This window comes from Lactuca sativa, chromosome 9 (assembly GCF_002870075.4).
Source record: "Lactuca sativa cultivar Salinas chromosome 9, Lsat_Salinas_v11, whole genome shotgun sequence".
NCBI lineage: Eukaryota > Viridiplantae > Streptophyta > Magnoliopsida > Asterales > Asteraceae > Lactuca > Lactuca sativa.
In genome coordinates, this window is record NC_056631.2 from 62,338,311 (window position 1) to 62,357,818 (window position 19,508).

The window sequence follows — 19,508 nt, forward strand, 5'->3', positions numbered from 1 at the left end:
GGTGCACTATATCACTTTCACAACAATATAATTAAACCACTGGTAATATGTTAAAACTTTTATTGTAGTGCAATAACGCTTACATTCCTATTAGGTCCTATTAGGGGTGTAAACGAGCCGAGTCGAGCTCGAGCCTGACCAAGCTCGAGCTCGGCTCGTTTAATTTTGAGGAAGCTCGAGCTCGAGCTCGGCTCGTTAACAATTTAGTGGGCTCGCGAACCTAATCGAGCATCTCTCTCTCTCTCTCTCTCTCTCTCTCTCTCTCTCTCTATATATATATATATATATATATATATATATATATATAGCTCGTTTCAGCTCGTTTAGGCTCGCGAGCCCATGAATTGAAGCTTGGCTCGAGCTCGTTTAATAAACGAGTCTCGTATATAGGCTCGAGCTCGGCTCAGGCTCATTTAATTTGATCTCGAGTCGAGCTTTTAACGAGTCGATCTCAAATAACTCACAAGTAGCTCGGCTCACTTACACCCCTAATTCCTATAACTATGTTACAATAATAATACCTCTCATATTTAAAACAACAAATATGTTACGATCTGTTAATGGCGCCATGTGTACGTACTTGATGTTGTATTAGTATTTCATATCAATAAACTTTCATGTTATGAATCCTATTGCCGTGTGATCACTTTCATGTTTTTAATACTATTGAACGTGTGATCGACACAGTTAAACGATTGCTAGCATATATTTTTTTCTTTTTCTGTATGGTAAAATGTATACCATTTAATTAGAAGTAAATATGTACTTGCAACTTGACCCTGATACCTTGTGGACCATTATATCTTATCTAAAACAAACAAGAAAGGTCCTCTTTGCCTTTTTCGTATTTTTTTTATTAAATCTTTGTTGATTCTTTTTTCGAAAATCATGCTTATAAAAGGGTATACCAACATCAAAATCAGAATTCCAAAGCATGCACCAAATTTCAGAATGGGAACTCTCAACCAATCCTCTATTAAATCTTTCATTTCTAAAATCATTCAAGACATCAAAGTCACCATCCATGACAGCATCACTATCTTTCCTTCTCATGAGACTGAAAAACAGTCGATGTTTTTATCGAACATCGACCAAGTTCTCAATTTTAACGTAGAAACTGTCCATTTTTTGTGGCGGATCCTCGGTTTCCGCCACAAATAGTGGCAGAAAAGCTTAAATCTGCACTGAGTGAGGTGTTGGTTGTATACGATTTCTTGGCAGGAAGGTTAAAGTTGAACCTTGAATCTTGGCAGGAAGGTTAAATTGGTGACTTGGTATATCCAAATCCTGGTTTTAGACAACTGGTACAAAATAGCTATGATGATTTGGCCATACATGATAGACCACTTTGCATTATTCAGGTATATTTATTTACATTATTTAATTGATAAATCTTTACAAAGTTTAGAACAACATGATAAATTCAAAAAAAAAAAAAAAAAGCCCTTAAAAAATATTAGTTTTGCCGATGAGCTTATACACGTAGCAGAAATACAACCCGTCTTAATTTTTTAAAAAAAAAAAAGTTGAAGAACTATATTGTTTTCCAACTTAATCTTATGGTGATAAAATGCAACATATTTATGGAAAACGGAACTGTTAGTCTGTTATAAGTAGAATAAAAGTCTACACATAAATACAACCCGTCTACTTTAAGTTTTCAGAGTTTTGTCGGTTTTGTCCAAAGTTGAATTTTATGTCCGTTTTTAACTTAATATTTTCCAAAAAATATTCGGTTTTACCCTTTTACCGGTGATAACAGGTTATTATTATATTAACTTCGCAAAAAACCCTTAAGTTTACAGTTTTTTTATGTTTTTATCCTTAAGTTTATAATTTTTTTACACTTTTACCCTATGTATTTTTTTTCATATTATACGTATTCAAGCAGAAAAATCATATGAATATGTATATTATGAAAAATATATATATACTTAGGGTAAAAGTGTAAAAAAAATTATAAACGTAAGGGTAAAAATGCAAAAAAAATTGTAAACTTAAGGGTTTTTTTACGAATTTAATATAATGGTAACCTGGAAAACCTGTTATCACCGGTAAAAGGGTAAAACATAACATTTTTTTGAAAATGTTTGGGTAAAAACGAATATAAATTTCAACTTTGGGCAAAACCGACAAAACCCTGAAAACTTGATGGTTTTTATGACAATAACGCTTGTATTCACCAAAAGCTTGTAACTCAGTTGTATCAGATGTTGTCATCTTTCTTTGAAGTCGAGGGTTTTAAAAATAATAAATTTATTTCTGACTCGATAATAATATGATATACACTAAATAGATACGCCCATAAATAAATAAACGTGAGATGTTAAAAACCTTTTTTAACCTTTTACTCTAATATTAAATGTTGTAGCCATTGTTCATCTCTTATTTGGCACGTACATGTGAAGGTGCCAAGAAAAAGCCTAGTGAAAATTATTTAGGGCAGGTAGCCATTGTTCATCTCTTATTTATGACACCGAAGACTGCAGTTATTTACCTTTTTCTCATGGTCACCATTATTCAACGTTTAGGTTCTATTATTTTGACTTTATTAAGTCGAACCTATGATCAGTTTTATACTTTTATTTGAATACATAGTTCAAAACTAATCATTATATTTTTATCTTAAATTGCAATAATCTTTTCTAAAACATCTAAATGATTGCAAAACTTGTTTCCAAATAAAGATTCAGTTTGTTTTTAGTTAACCAGTTGATATACATATCATATATCAATAAAAGAATTCGTGTGAGTAATGAATATGGTAAAATTTCCTGTGTTTTGAACAGTTAACATCCTTCAAATGTGGTGGTTTTGCAATTGGTGTCGCAACAAACCATGCTACTTTTGATGGCATAAGCTTCAAAACCTTCCTACAAAACTTAGCTTCTTTGGCTGCTGATAAACCCCTCGCCACCACTCCCTGCAACGATCGCCACCTCCTGGCAGCAAGATCGCCACCACAGATCCAATTCGACCACCCCGAGCTGCTCAAGATCCCAACCGGAATCGACCTCCCAAGCCCTACGGTTTTCGACAGCCCAGAAGGTGAACTCGATTTCAAGATCTTCAAGCTGACCTCAAACGACATAGCCCACCTCAAGCAGAAGGCCAAAGATGAACCCTTTTCGACCAACGCGAAAATCACAGGGTTCAATGTGGTTGCCGCCCATGTTTGGCGGTGCAAAGCCTTGTCCTACGGCACCGATTACGACCCAGAGAGGGTTTCCACGGTTCTGTACGCCGTAGACGTCCGGTCCCGGTTGGGTCTGCCGCCGTCATACGCCGGCAACGCTGTTCTGAGCGCGTATGCATCTGCGCGATGCAAGGAGATTGAAGAAGGTCCGCTGTCGAAGCTGGTGGAGATGGTGACTCAAGGTACTAAACGGATGACGGGTGAATATGCACAGTCTGTGATTGACTGGGGAGAAGTGAACAAAGGGTTTCCAAATGGTGAGTTTCTGATTTCGTCTTGGTGGCGATTAGGATTTGCAGACGTGGAGTATCCATGGGGGAAACCAAGGTACAGTTGCCCGGTGGTTTATCACCGGAAAGATATAATATTACTATTTCCGGACATCGTCGGAGAGAGCAACAATGAAGTCAACGTCTTGGTGGCTTTGCCTAGGAAAGAAATGGAAAAATTTGAGGCCCTATTTCACAAGTTCTTGGCATGATCATTGAAGTCTTTAAAAAGTACCTTGGTAAATTTGGTCTTGAAGAACATATGATATATGTATACACACAATAAATGTAATGTAAGTATGTAACTGAAGTACTTGAATTTGTAATGTATTTCAACATATATGACTATAGCTATAATAAGTTGTCTAAACTATATTAAATTATCATTTTGTATGGATCCTGTTACGGTTTTGACCATATATAGCGAATATCATGAAGATGAATGAAGAGCTACAAGAACATATTCACCTGAACTTGCAAAACCGGCCAATTCATCTTCCATCATTATTTGGTTGTAAGTTGTTTCATTCTACTTTGTGCAATCTTTATCCTAATTAAAGCTCATTTGTAAACATAGACCATGATAATCATGAACTAATTAAATTTAAAAAGCATTGAACCAAACATGCAGTAAACGTTTCGTTAATTGTTCAATTGGAAAGTTCTTTATATTTGTTTATTTAAAAAAATATCAAATGACATAAAAGTTATGATCTTTTACTCTTATTTTATGACACATAAGACATCCATTTTCTTGATTTTTTTTAATATTTTTGACCATTTACCCGGTAAGTAGTCGGTAAATAGTCACCTCCAGACTACAACGAATGGGCAAATGACAAAAAAACTCACTACACTTTAGCTTCCTCTTTGTTTTCGTAACTTTTAAAATTTTTAATTTGCACAATGCATTTATCTTCTTGAGTTATTTTCCAATGTTGACCACGTAACAACATATACCTCGTTTTGTTAATTGTTATGATCCTAATGTGGCTTTTTTCTTATGCGACAGCCAACATGGATAGTAATGTGGCACTCCAATATCTTTTTAGGTTAAGTAGATTGTTTTTGTTTCTCTCGTTGCAGCAGAATAATGACAGTGAATACCAAAACAACTCAATTGAACTCTATTTCACTTTACAAAGAAAAAGAAATCAATCCTCTTTATAATCATCAAGTGTAACATCCCAAAATCAATAATACAACCAATTTGTTCCAAATCAATCATAGTATAAAATATTCTCAACATCAGAGTGAAATTAAATGTCAATGCGGAATAAAATCAAGGGGATGTTATGCGATCACGTCGGGTCGTTACCTTTCGAACTGGAAGTACCTGAAAATGTTAAACCACAAAATCGTAAGCACAAAGCTTAGTGAGTTCCCCAAAATACCACAGACCAACATACATTATTATAGGCTACCCACATGGTTTTACATACCATTGTCATAGGTTACCCTCATGGTCTTCCCTTGCAGTACCTTGGCTACCCCAAGGTCTTACACACAAGTGTCATGGGCTACCCATATGGTCTTTTATACAAATGCCACGGGATACCCCTAGGGTCTTCCATGCAAGTATCATAAAGAGAACTAGCCTCATACATAACATAATTTAGTGGGTCGACATTGGTGCTTTCGACCCATAAGTACTGTGAGAAGACTCACCTCAATCTGTAGACAAACAAATCTCACATTCGAGCTACCGAAACTAGAACTCCCCACACTAATCAATACACCATAAGACCCTAATTAGAAATCAAAGTAATAATTCACACTCAAGGGTCTTAGCCCATAATCACTCTCTCTTTCTGGGTAGAAGACCAATTTACACTTCCAAGACCAGGGCCCACTCTAATTGACCCAAAAACCTATTTTGACCAAAAAATCGTTTTTGGAGCTACGCCATGCGTACCATCATGCTTTACGCCCAACGTAGAGCCTTCTGGAGGAATACAGGACAAAATCAGGCTACGCCTGGCGTAGCCAAGATTACGCCCGCGTAATTGCTTTGTTTTGCAACTTCTTATTAAGTCCTTAATACACAAGGACCAAACGTCCAAATCTCATATATATTCCCAAATAACATCCTAAGTGATAAAGTCTCATACATTATGCCTTTGCATGGCTTAAACGAGTATAATACCAAACTCTAAGTCCAAAACACACTCCAATGCCCAAAGACTCATGCATAGAAGGATGGGAGTGACCAATCTCCCATACTTATCACTCTACAAGCTCAGAAATGATAGAAAATGCCACTCATGGGATCTAGAGTAGCTCATACTCACTAGAACCAATGTTAAGGGACAAAAAGCTCATAAAACTCATAACTAACTAGTTTTGTCAAAGGAATCATCAAGGTTCAAGCTTTATATCTTCTAGAGAATGTTGAAAAAGAAGAAAGTATGGATCTACAAGCTATAGACTCCCAAGTACTACTTCAATGGCCTTCTTCTTCACAAAACACAAAAAGAATCACTCAAATTCTTCAAAGTTCACACTAAGGGGTTAGGATTTTAGCTGAATGAATGGAAGGGTAGAGGCTAAGTATGGAGAGGGTTTAAAGAAGTTAAGGCCCTTAGATATGGCTCACAACCACACAATTAGGGTTTAAACCCTATGCACCTACGCCCTGCGTAGATATGTCTATACCCCACCTAGGGCATTAAACCCTTGAAAAGACTTATTGACCTACGCCATGTGTAGGTGACTATCTGTAACACCCGGATTCCCATGTATATTAATTATTCCTTTTATTTTTGGAGATTGAGAGGGGACTCGGTGAGTTGGTGTTTAGACTCGCCGAGTATGGTCGCGGATTAGTATCTGGGTTCACAGCCGGACTCGGCGAGTTCATGAGTGGACTCGACGAGTCCATGTTGTTTAATGAAACCCTAATTTCCTGGGTTTGGGACCTATTTAAAGGCCCTTAGGGCCGTCATTTGTGGCCACCAAACCCCAAAGAGAAACCCTAAGAGATCTAGAGCGTTTGTGAGGAAGGAGAGGCCATTCTTGATCTTTTGTTGGTGTATTTGCAAGAAAGAGGTGACCAAGGCAAGAGGAGGCTGAAGGAGGTGCGATTTTGGTGACTTCAGAGTTCATAGAGTTCATATTGAGGTATTTATTCGGACCTTCTTCAGTTTTGGTGTTGATTCTTAGAGTTAGGGTTTTCTAACCCCTTTAGAGGATGGATAAGTGGAGCAATTGGTCCCTTCTCGAGTCTATGCTTTGGATATGGACCCAAAGAGGTCCAGAGACCTTAACCATTAGAGCTTTATGAGTTATTTTAGGAGTCATGAGCTTAGGATGTCATTTTTGGGGCTAAATCACCAAGTTAGACCATTTAGATGTTATATGAGTGTCAAGGTCTGAACTTTACGTGATTATCATGCTTGGGAAGGTCAGATCTATGGATTAAAGGAACATATTTGACTTCAGGAGGTCTATGGAGTTTGTGCATGGCATGAACTCGCCGAGTCCGAAGATCAAACTCGGCGAGTAGGGTGAGGGTTTCCCGTAAATCACTCAGTAAGTAGACTTACCGAGTTGGGGAAATAACTCGGTGAGTCAGGGAGAGTTAGGGGACTGAAGTTCAAGGCGGAACTCTCATATCCTAGAACTACTTGTTTTTTATCTTTCCATTTCATTTGATTTTCAATTATAGTTGCAATCCTCTCACTTGACACATCGAATTTTTTGAAGTTAAAATCAGCATTTTGAAAATGAGTTTTCAATGTCTCAAGTTCTACAGTTACAGCAGCAAGTTTGCTTTTAATGTGATCATAGTTTACACACTTGTTGTTGTAATCTTCTTGCAATTTCCTGAAGTCCTTATTTTTGGCATCTAATTTTTCTTTTAATGGTTTTTGTTCTTTCCTAATAGTATATCTCTCATATTTTAGATCCTCATTTTCTTTTTTAATCAACTCGATTTGTTCACATAAAAACTTGACAGTCTTAATGCAAGTTTGAGGGCATGAAACTTCATTGACCGGAATGCTTGAGGAACTCATTATTTACCAAAAATGTGCCCTTTGACTTAAAACCTCAAAAGTCAACCTTAAAAGTCAAACCAAAAAACTAAATTTGAAAATTTAAAAGTCAAAGTTTAAAGTCAAAGGTGACACTTTAAAGTCAGAGTCAAAATTTTAAGTAAAAATTCAAAAATAAAAAACTAAAACTTTTGGTTTGAAAATGGAATTTAAAATTAAAAGAAATTGATTTTTGGGTTAAAAGTGACAAAGTTGCGAAATTTGGAACCGGGAAAGGACTCCTTTTGAATTAAATTTCGAAGGAATGAAGCAAGATGCAGCCTAGCCCAACTGGTAAGACACGTGGGACGAGGAGGTAGGAGACCCGTGTTCGATCCCCGGCACCCCCAATTTCGTTTCCTAATTTTTTTTCAGATGTGCATGCGAGGACGCGCGAGGATGAAGTGTGAGGCCGAGAACAAAGCGAACCGGACACGCTACTGGACCACAAACCACCAAGACGTACACGTGAGAGGCTGTTGAGCCGTACACGTGAGAGGATGCTGAGCCGTACACCGAGCCGTACACGTGAGAGGATGCTGAGCCATACACCGAGCCGTGCACCGAGGCTGCACACGGGTCTATGGTCGTACACCATCAACAGATGCGAGGACGTGCGAGGATGAAATGTGAAGCCGAGAACGAAGCGAACCGGACACGCTGCTAGACCACAAACCACCAAGTCGTACACGTGAGATGCTGCTGAGCCGTACACGTGAGAGGCTGTTGATCCGTACACCGAGGACCGTACACCAAGGCCGCACACGGGTCTATGGTCGTACACCTTCAACAGATGCGAAGAAAAACGACGTTTTTCACACTTTTTGCTCCAAAACTCGATCCAGAACTCGTTTTTATGAAAAACGCGAAGAACAACCCCCCCCCCCCCCTTATTTTGCCAAGATTTATCCAAAAACGCAAAAATCCTTCAAAAATAAGATCAAATATGCTCCAGATCTGACAAAATTGATTGATACAATCTAAGCTCTGATACCACCTGTAAGTCCCCAATCTACTTGTATATCAATCAGATATGTTTGATGGTGTGGAATCTCAATCAAACGGATGTATTCAAAGATATGAGTGATGCTCAATACACATTAGATTCTCTCACACACACTATTCTTCTCTCTAGATTTCTCTCTCTAGAATATGCTCCTCTTCTCTCAGTGGTACACTCTCACACACTCCACACCCTATTTATAGGACCACAAGTTGTACACGTGTGTACAACCATACACCCATGTACGGTCGTACATAGGGTGTACGGCCGTACACACGTGTCCGGTCGTACACAACCATACAACAAACTACAAACACCATTACAAAGCAGAAAAATACAGTTGCCATCACCGCAAGGGTTCGGAATGGACGTGGGAGCCGGAGGATGAGATGAGGGAGCACTACCCCGAGTTATTTTCAGCAGCAGCAACGGACTTCGAGGACAAAGTCTAACTCAATTAGGGGAGATTTGTAACATCCGGGATTTACAGGTATTAATTTTACTTATTTTATTGAATAATGGGATGTTGTTGGTTTGGGCCAGGATAGTTGGGCCTTAAGCCTTCGGCTAAGAAAAGCATTACGCGGGGGGTACCATGCCAGGTACGTGTAGCTTACTCAAGAGGATGGGGCAGGAAGGCCATGCACATACGCCCAGCGTACCAAAGGGTACGTGCAGAGTTGAAAACCCTAACTTTTAGGGTTTGATCCCTATTTAAAGGACCTTATGCCTTTGATCCAGCCTCTCTCTCACCCTCCTACAGCCACCACGAAAACCCAAACTCACATTTTTGTATTATTGTGATTTGGAAGCCACTTGAGAGAATTTTAGTGTTGTTTTGGTGTTTAGAAGAGAAAGGAGTTTGAGGAAGGAGAAAGGATTCAAAGGGAGCTTGTAGATCCAGGAGATTAGCACCATTTCTGACTCATTTGAGGTATCAAGCTTCAAACTTGATCATTGCATGTTTAGATTTGATTTTGGGGTGTTTTGGGTCACTTTTGGACTCCATTGTTGAGGTTGATTGAGTCTTGATAGTTTCAGAACATAAGAGTTATTCTTTTGGGCTCTTAGAAGAAGTTAGAGTAATAAAAATCGGACCTTGATGGTTAAGCCACAACCATGCAAGTGTTTGATGGTCATAAAGCTTATTAAAAGGAACAAAATCATGTTTTGACCCCAAACATGCATGCAAGCACATAAAGTTTGTGACTTTATAGATTAGGAGGTCTTAAAGGACCTGGATCTACATTTTGGATGCGAGGACTTAATTGATTAAGTCACAAATGAAGTCCTAAGAAAGTTGGCCAGTACGTTAAGCGTACACCCTAGTACGCTAAGCGTACTGGGTCAACTCCCCGTTTTGGTCAAGGCCAGCGTACGTTGGGCATACGTGCCAGGTACGCCGCATGTACGCATGCAGAAGGGCTACATTAGGCTTTTTGGGCCTTAGGGGACTGGGCCTAGACTATTGGGCCATGTGGCCCACTGTGGAGTATAGATCTGGGCCTTATGATTTAAAATTAGAAGTGTTGGGCCTTTTGGGCCATATTGGGCCACTCGAGATTATTCATTTCGAGCTAAGGACTTATTAGACTTGTGAAAAGGCCCATTTGAAGAGTTGGATCCAATTATAAAATTGGGCCATTAGTGGGCCCATAAGGAGCCTTTGACGGGCCATGGGTGCATTGGATTTAATAAGTTAGCATTGGGCTTTATGAATGGTTCAATTTAGACCAAGGGGTAAAATGGTCATTTTACCCTAAGTAGTGTTATATATTATGATTGAGTGTCATTATGATTATGATAGTCGGGAGTCATCGGAGCAGCTATTAGAGATCCCTTCCTGTGAGATTCGACACTCAACTTTACGAGGTGAGTTGCCTTCCAGTAGAAGTGGGTCTAAAGCACCAAGATCGGCCCATTAGTAAGAATTATAGTAGAGATGATTGTCTTTGTGATAATTATTTGGTATGTTGTTGTATGTTATGATTATGTGCTAGTATGTTATGATGTTATGTGATATGTGATAGGAGGGGTAGGATAGACCCCAGTACCGGTCGAAAGGACCGAAGGGGTGGTTAGTACCCAGCTACAATATATAGATTATGATACATGTGTTATGATATTATGTGGTAGTGGTCGGGGTGAAATATTCCCCGGATACCATTCGACAGGACCGAAGGGGTAGGCTAGAACCCTGATATGCTAGGCAAGGTTACCGGTCGAGAGGACCAAAGGGGTAGGCCAGCACCGTGATATGCTAGGCAAGTTACCGGTTGAAAGAGACTGAAGGGGTAGCCAGTACCCAGATGTGTTAGACAGTATATGTTATGTATGGTATGTGCTATGATGGGGGAACTCACTTAGATTTGTGCTTACGGTTTTCAGTTTTGGTTTCAGGTACCTAATCGTCAAGGGGAAGGAGCTGGCATGGTTGCAGCGCATCACACACACATGATTTTCGCATTTTGAGATACATGGGATTGTACTCTGATATTATTATTATACTATTGATGATATGACTTTTTAGACATGTGATTATGTTTTATGGATTTATATGATATTGATGATGTTTTTCAGTTTTATAAGTATCATAATTAAAAACAAAATTTTTGGTCTTGAAAATTGGGATGTTACACTTACCTACCTAAAATAGATTTGAATTTGATTACGGCATCCCTCTTCAAAATTCGAATCGAAAATATGGATCACGGCCTTAACTTAAAATTTTTTGGGTTAATAATTAAGGATTTAAAATCAACTAACTTGCACTCTCTATTCTCCCTTTATAGATGTCAAGTTCAGACAACGATGGTCTTCCACGTTCTTCTGGGAATGTTTTTCCTTCTCTATCTGAAGATGATCCTCCACATGTTGATCAAGGTGAAAGAATGTTCCCTTCTTCAAGCAATGGTGGAACTGGAAATCATGCTTATCTGACTCTTCCTCCACCTCCTCCAATAATTCTCCCTGATCCACGTTTTCTTCAAGCTAAAAAATATGAAGTTACTCAAGCCCTGTTGGCTAGTAAACTGTTCGATTAGTGTCTAAGTCCATAACTATTTTGGTATGTACTTGACCCGATGGTGCATGGTCCTTTTGGGTTGCCTTCACCAAAGAAACTTGATAGGATGAATTATGGAGAGAGAGGATTAATTATGATTCATTAATATATTATGAGAATAATATATTAAAGGAGAAATCATATTGTTTAATTAATATTAGTCAATAATTAATTAAGAATTAATCCGGTGGCTAAAAGAGATTAATTAAACATAAGGGACTAGAACTATCAATTGTGTGATAGTTGAATATTGGGCTAATGGACTCCATATTAGAGGAGTGGACGAATTCTATGGGGAAACCCATGAAAAATCGTCCAAGGCCTATAAGGAGGGAGTCCATGGGTTGCTTAGGGCCAAAGCAGTCGAATTAGGGTTTCCTTGTTAGATAACCCTAATAGCCTCACTATTTAAGGACCCCTAGGGCACCAAAAACGTGGCCAACTGATTCCTTAGGGTTTCTAGACGTTTTTGGGTGCTTCCTCTCTTCTCCTTCTTCATCCTCTTTCTCTTGGTGTTTGTGAGCCATTAGAGGTGTGACATTTGTGACACTAAGCATTCTAAAGCCAATTAAAAGGAGGAATAGATTGTTATTATTACATAACAATCAAAGGTAATTTCTAAAACCTTAATTCAGTTTATTGTATGCTAGATCTAGGGTTTAAAGTCTTGCATGAATGCATGTACAATAGAGAAACCTAGATCCAAGCCTTAGGGTTTGTATGAACACATAGGATGTTCTTATGGAAAAAACTCCATCATAAACATCAAGATGGAAAGTTTGTGTGTGCGCATGTTCTGAAAATGAAATTACACATTGACAGATTGGGAATGTTGGGTGTCATTTTCCCAAGAGATCAAGCCATTGACTTGGTTCTATTTTCGCTTCCTGACTCATATAGTCAATTCATTAAAGAATTCTATGAGAGGGACCATGACGTGACCCTAATCGATCTGTTATATATGTTGATTGTTGTTGAAGCAGAAATTCTTAAGAGCACAAATCAAGCGAATATGTTTGAAGGATCGGTCTCCTAAGTTTCCATGGACATTGAAAATGGCAACATTGATAGTCCAGAAAAAGTTTCTCTTCCTAATGGAAATGGATCGTCCAAGGTCAAACTGTTTAACCATATGGTAAAGAGCAAGGCAAATGCTGAGATAGTCCCATGTGTTATTCCTGAAAAGTCCATATGTTTTTATTGCTAATTGAAGGGGCGTTGGATACGAAGCTGCCCAGAATACCTGAAAGATCTCAGAGATGGTAAAGTCAAGTCGTATGACTCTACTTCAGGTACATCCACTATCTAACTTTATTTTATTAAGTTCTTATTCATAGATTCTTAATACATGATGTGATAGTCACATTTTGATGTTTTTGCAGAATCTAAGAGAAAGAAGGAAACTTAAGAAGAGTAAGTTGAATCTAATCATGAGAGATCGATTTCAGTCTGATGGTTCGATGATCATATTTTGGAATCTGTTGCTTAGGAGTTATGATAGATTAATAGATTGCTTAGGAAATATCTAGAAACATAATTTTCATATATTTGCATTGTAAGGACAAATTTTTCCGCATACTATCAATAAAAGTGAATTTTTGATTTATTTCTTTTGTATTTCCTTGCAATGGTATTTATGAGAATTGGTGGTTATATTTCTATTATTATCAATGTTAAATATGGATATGATTCTTAATTATGTCGTTTATGGAAATGTCATAATCAACCAAGTGAAATGGAATTCTCATCACCCAAGTTTCAATTTGATAGAAACTTGGAGTCATACAATTCGAATTGTGTGACATATGAAAATCTTGGTCGTTGGAAGATTATGACTAATTCGTTAATCTTATGTTTATATGATTCACTAAAGGATCTAGTGCACATTGATGTGGACAATTTAAATCCACTACAAAGAACGATAAGTCTATTTGTCATGATTTACTAAGTATTGTTATGCTTATAAGATTAAGTGTAATTCTAATTCTTTGAAAAGTTTCAAAGAGTAATAGAACGAATAAGAAGAATCTGTTAGGCAGAAAGATAAAGGTTTCTCCGATCCGAAAGGAAAGTAGAGTACTTTGGTATCGTGTTTTATGATCATAATGATTGTGGAACCATTGATCCTCAAAGAACATCTTAGTGCAATTGTTTAACTAAGAAGAGGAATCATATATTGTTGAAATGGTTCAATCAAGAGATGAGTCATACTTTTTTTCCAATCAAGTTTTAGAGTTATACTTTAGTAACTACAAATCATATCTTGAAGCTTATTTCAAGCTAAGTAGGTTTATAACACCTCATGAAATGTGGAGTATAAATGTTTTCTTACTCTAGCAGATTTGAAATTGGTAGTTGTGATGTTTTGGTAAAAACAAAGGATAAACTAAGACCAATTATATGAAGTGTTCTCTTGTCAATAATCCTTACTAACTTTTGAATATTTGTTATTGCTCATCAAGGAATGTTCCTTTATAGAGAAACTTATATGTCAAGAAGTCAGTGGGAGTCTTATTGATCCTGAAGAGTTTCAAGAGTCAATTGAGAATAAACCTTTTAGTTATCACTAGCACACGACTTAAGGTTAATAACCTAGCATGCTAAGTTGACACATTCTTGTTTTTGTGCATCTTCCAGTTAAGTTGGCAGTGCTTATGAGTTCTATGGTTCTCATGTGATTGCAAAAGGCAGAGCAAGTTGGTCAATGATAGTACATTGGTCAATGGAAGTGAGCTGCTTAAACAACATGGAAGCATTTGTAGGCCCTTGTGATACCAGAAGGCAGGAAATTAAGAATGAGTAAAGTTTAGTCCATGAAAGGAAAAACCTAAAATTGATTTTGGTTTTGTCCTCTACCTTATCTTATAATTGTAGGCTGGACTTGATAAATTCACATGGATAGGAACATATAAACCATAAGATCTAGGTGGCAAAAGGTTTCGCTCAAATTCATGAAAATGATTATGAGGAAACACTTTCGCTAGTAGATTTTAAATCTAATTAGTATCATTATAGTTAGAAGTTGTGATGATTGCATTCTCAAATTCGCATATGATTACGACATCCCTTTTCATAGTTCGAATTGTGACAAATGGCAAGAAATAGTTTAAACGTTCAGGACTTATAACTATAAGTTCAGAAAGGGTTTAAACACACATATATGCTATCTAATGAAGGTGTATGATCTTGAGAAGTCTAGTTGAAGACTTATCAAAGCATCACGTATCATAAATCTTCACTTTTGTAAGAAAGTCAATAGTATGGATTTCTAGAAGTCTAGTTGATGTCTGATACATGTCAAAGCTAGTGGGAGCATAATTGTTATGCTAAGTATTGCAGGTTGGCAATACTAGTTGTAGGAAACAAAGATTTCAAATTTACAAAGTTTGGGAATTGTTTCGATATAAAAGGATTTAAAGGAGATGAAACTCATACTTCATTTCAAATCTAAAAGTTTAGATTGAAAGGATTTGAAAGAACTTAGTCAAGGGCATATATGAATATCATGTTGAAATGATACAACATAGGAAATTCAATATATATATATATATATATATATATATATATATATATATATATATATGAGGAGGGTTCAATTGAGAAAAAAAAAGGTTGAGAATGGGAGAATCATTCTCAGTCAATCATTTATTTTTGCCGCAAAAGCCTCCAACATACCGACGAAAATGGGAAAGGAATGCACATGTGTTTTCCAACAAAACATATTTCTTTAAACTATGCTAAACATTACCTTAATATATACTCCCTCCGTCCCAATATTATAGTCCATCTTTCCTTTTTGGTTTGTCCCAAAATAATAGTCCATTGCTAAAAATAAATAACATTTTTACCAAAATACTCCCTCATTATTACTTAACCAACTAAGCATTTAATGGAACATTAAATGCAAAGTAAGGACAAAATTGTCTTATAAAGTTAGTGGTAATTAATGTTTTCTTAATCTGTGTGTTTTTTGTCTGTGGACAATAATATTGGGACGGAGGGAGTACAAAAACATAGTTTTTTCATTTTTTTTTTTTAATTTTTAAGAAGCTATTTTTATCGAAAAATAATTTTAAATATACCAAAATTCATGATTTTTTATTCTCTACAAATAGACATCTATATTGATATAGTTTTAAGATAAAATAAAAAATTTATTTTTTTTATATTTTCAGCTATCGTTATTCATAAGTGAATAAAAATAAATCAAATTTTTACTACAATACATTCGTTATTCACTTATGAATAAAAACTATGATTAATTTTTTTTACAATTTAAGTATCATTCATATATGAATATAACATATACTAAACATAGTATATTCATATTTAAATATTAGACGATGCATTCACTTGTGAATATTACATAGTATATTCACTTGTGAATGTTAGATGGTATATTCACTTATGAATATTAGATTATATTTTCATATGTGAATATTATATAGTATTACATGGTATATCACATGAGAATAGTACATAGTATATTCACTTGTGAATATTAGATCGTATATTCACTTATGAATAATAGTGGGTACATTCATATGTGAATATTGCACAGTATATTCATAAGTGAATATTGCACAGTATATTCATATATGAATATTACAAGGTGTTTTCAGAAATATATATAATTTTTATATGTTATTCACATATGAATAACATACATACTTGCATATTTGTTTTATGTTTTAATAATCACATATTGATTCAGGTGAGAAAACATATTCATATATGAATATAACGTGGTAATTTAGTTTATGCATTTCATCAAACAGTTTGAGTGCATACAAGTTAACTTTTTTAAAAATGTGATAAATATGATACTTTGACTATTTAAATCTTACAAAATAATAGATTGGTAGAGAAATATATGAAAATTTTCAAACAAAAAATGATTTGATCTTTTTCTAACCTTAATTTTGATGTTTTATTTGATGATCGATGTTGAATGAATGATACGAATTGAATTTTTTTGTTGATTATTGATGATGTTGATCTAATGATGCTAGAAGTATAATTAATCATAGATGTTGAAGATATTCTCGTACTCAAGCAGAATTGAAGGTTGGATTGAAAGAGCAAAAAACAAATTTTTGTTGTCAACTGTTGAATGCTGTTGATAAACGTGTTATTGACGAAGATCGATTATTGATTAACACAGGATGACGTTGATCGATGATTTAATTGAAGAAATTTGGATGATTGTTAAAGATTGGAGGAGAAATTTGGATGATAACGATCGATTAGAATGAATTTCAACTGTTATCTAATTCTCTACACTTACATATTTGTGATTGAAGGCTATTATATCATATTTGCAAGTTTGCCACCTTGTCTTTTTATGCTTAGATTAAATGAGTGGCTGAGAATGATTCCCCCATTTTCAACCTTTTTTATTTTCTCAATTGAACCCACCTCATATATATATATATATATATATATATATATATATATATATATATGTATATATATGAAAATATTATAGCAAGAGACTGATCAAGTATCATGTCTTTATGTGAGACATTATATGTCGAATCCTATATGTCTAGGAAATTGGATTAATTACATATGCTATAAAATTCACTTGTTCTGATTTTTTCCAAATGCATAGGGCATTGAGAGGGAAAAAGGACTAGAACAAGATGTGACTAAAATTGTTAAACAACTGTCAAGAAAATAGTCTGAGGTTTACCAAAAGATTGGTTGCTTGTGGACAATTGGAAATATGATATTGTTTGGAAGGACCACATTGACATGTTCTGGATTAAGTTGACTCTTGTTCGGAATTGACGTTTATATGGGAATATGGAAAGGTTTCCATAATGGGAGTTGTTAAAATCTATATATGAGTTAGAAACCTTAATGCAAGGAAGGTGTTCAAGGAGTGTATCTTGAATTTGATACTTCATCACCAGAAAATTGTTTTAGTAACAAAGTTTCAATGGAGAATTTTGTGATATCATTGGCTAAGTCTCGGTGACTTCACGTCATCACAAAAAGGATATTGCATTTAAAATTGGACTCTAACACATTTAGAAGTGACAAGAATTTGGAATTCTTATACGTTCTAATAAGGATTTGGAATTATGATATGAGCATCATTGGAATTATGTCCAATTGATCTATTCACAAAGGAAGGACCATAGAGAGACATAGTATGCATGTTTATAACATGGCATGACTGATTTTTAATTCAAGTGTTTAGTTGATTAATCGAAACATTCTACAATTAATAAAGTCTAATTAATATGGTGATCAAATAATAAGTGTTTTATTTGTATTCAATGGTTTTGAAACCATAGTTAATTAGGTTAGTATTGTGTTTCAGTTTGCATGTTTTATGTAACACCCAGTTTTGAAAGTGTTTGATTGTGTCTTCGGAGACTAAGGGCATACACATAATTTGACATCTCGGTCTTCTAGGGACTTTGGGTTCTTGTTCGGGAAGCTTTTAGGTAACTAGGAGTTGTTAGAAGTGTAGGGCTTCTCGCCACCTTTTCGTGGATATAAAGTTCGTCGGAAACAGACTTAAAACAAAGAAGTTATAGCACTTTAAAGTTATAGCACTTTGAAGTTATTGGCAATATTGGTCCCTAATGGAGAAAAGTGGCAAGAAGGTACCATGCATGCAAGGTGATAGGCGCGAAAGTATGCCCAGCGTAAGCTGGGGTACGCCCAGCATAGAGGAGTAAAATGGACGCGGGTGGTTTGTGAGTACGCCTGGCGTACATAGAGGTACACGGGGCGTACTCCATTTAGATTAAAACCCTAAATTTTAGGGTATGCCACTACAAAAGGAATAATATGCCTTAATGGTCAGCCTCCATTTCATCCTTAGATAGCCACCACAAAACCCTAATCCTTCTTTGATTGATCTTGGAGCTTAGAAGGCCATTAGAGAGCATTTTGGTGTCGTAGAACCATTTTCCAAGCAAGTAAAGATCAAAGCAAGGCGGTGGTTCAAAGGAAAAGTTGTAGATCTGAGATTGTTGTTTCATTTCCGACCATCTTGAGGTATAAAGTCTTGAACATGCCTCTTGAATGATTAGATCTATTATGTTGAGTTTTTGGACTTTTTTATCCCAAGGATGGAGCTTTATGGTTCATGCATGAGTTAAGATCACTTTCATGGAAGTAGAATACTATTTTTGAAGTTTGGGCTTATTTGGGTCATGTAAAGTCACCAACTCAGTGACTTTATGGATTAAGACGTTGAAGATGACTTGGATCTGTGATTATAGCCTTTTGAATAGAGAATTAAGTGATTAATGGGAAAAGTGACTTAAGAGAGTAGTACGTTGGGCGTACGTGCATGTACGCGCAACGTACAAGCCATATAGCCTATACGCTTAGCATACAGAGGAGTACGCCCCGCGTACTCATCAGATGTGAGCTTTGCGATTTTTGGGCCTCGGGTTGGTCCATACAATGGACTTTGTTTCTTTGGGCCTTATTAGGCCACTAGAAGTCAGATATTTTGAGCCAAAAATATGTTTGGATTTAGGGCAAGGCCCATTAAAGGGGTTGGGACCAATTTAGCAAATTGGGTCATTAGTGGGCCATTAGTGGACTTGGGAAGTCTACCTAGTATTGGGCCTTTCATATTATGGATTTGGGCCTTAGGTTGAGGCCTATATGAAGGGATTGGGCCTAATTTGAAATTGGGCCATATATATTGGGTTATGAGGAAGTGTTTATCTTTTGGGCCAAGGTTGAGTAGAGTTCATTTTGGGACAAAGGTATGTGAGGGGTAGAATGGTCTTTTACCCCAGTGGGGACTTATGGCTAGGTTATGAGAATCTCGGACTTATCTAATATGTATGATGATCAGTAGCTCGGGGAGTCGAGAGATCAGCAGTTCGGGGACCTGCCAGCTAGCAGCCAAAGGTTTATTTGTGGGATTCTGCAGTCAGCTTTCCGATGTGACTTTTCTCCTGTA

General features: G+C 36.4%; 1 pseudogene; it reads left to right on the forward strand.

The window, feature by feature from the left end:
* The first annotated feature begins 936 nt into the window (after window positions 1-936).
* On the forward strand, window positions 937-3,858 carry LOC111902987 (acyltransferase GLAUCE-like; annotated as a pseudogene).
* The last annotated feature ends 15,650 nt before the right edge of the window (window positions 3,859-19,508 follow it).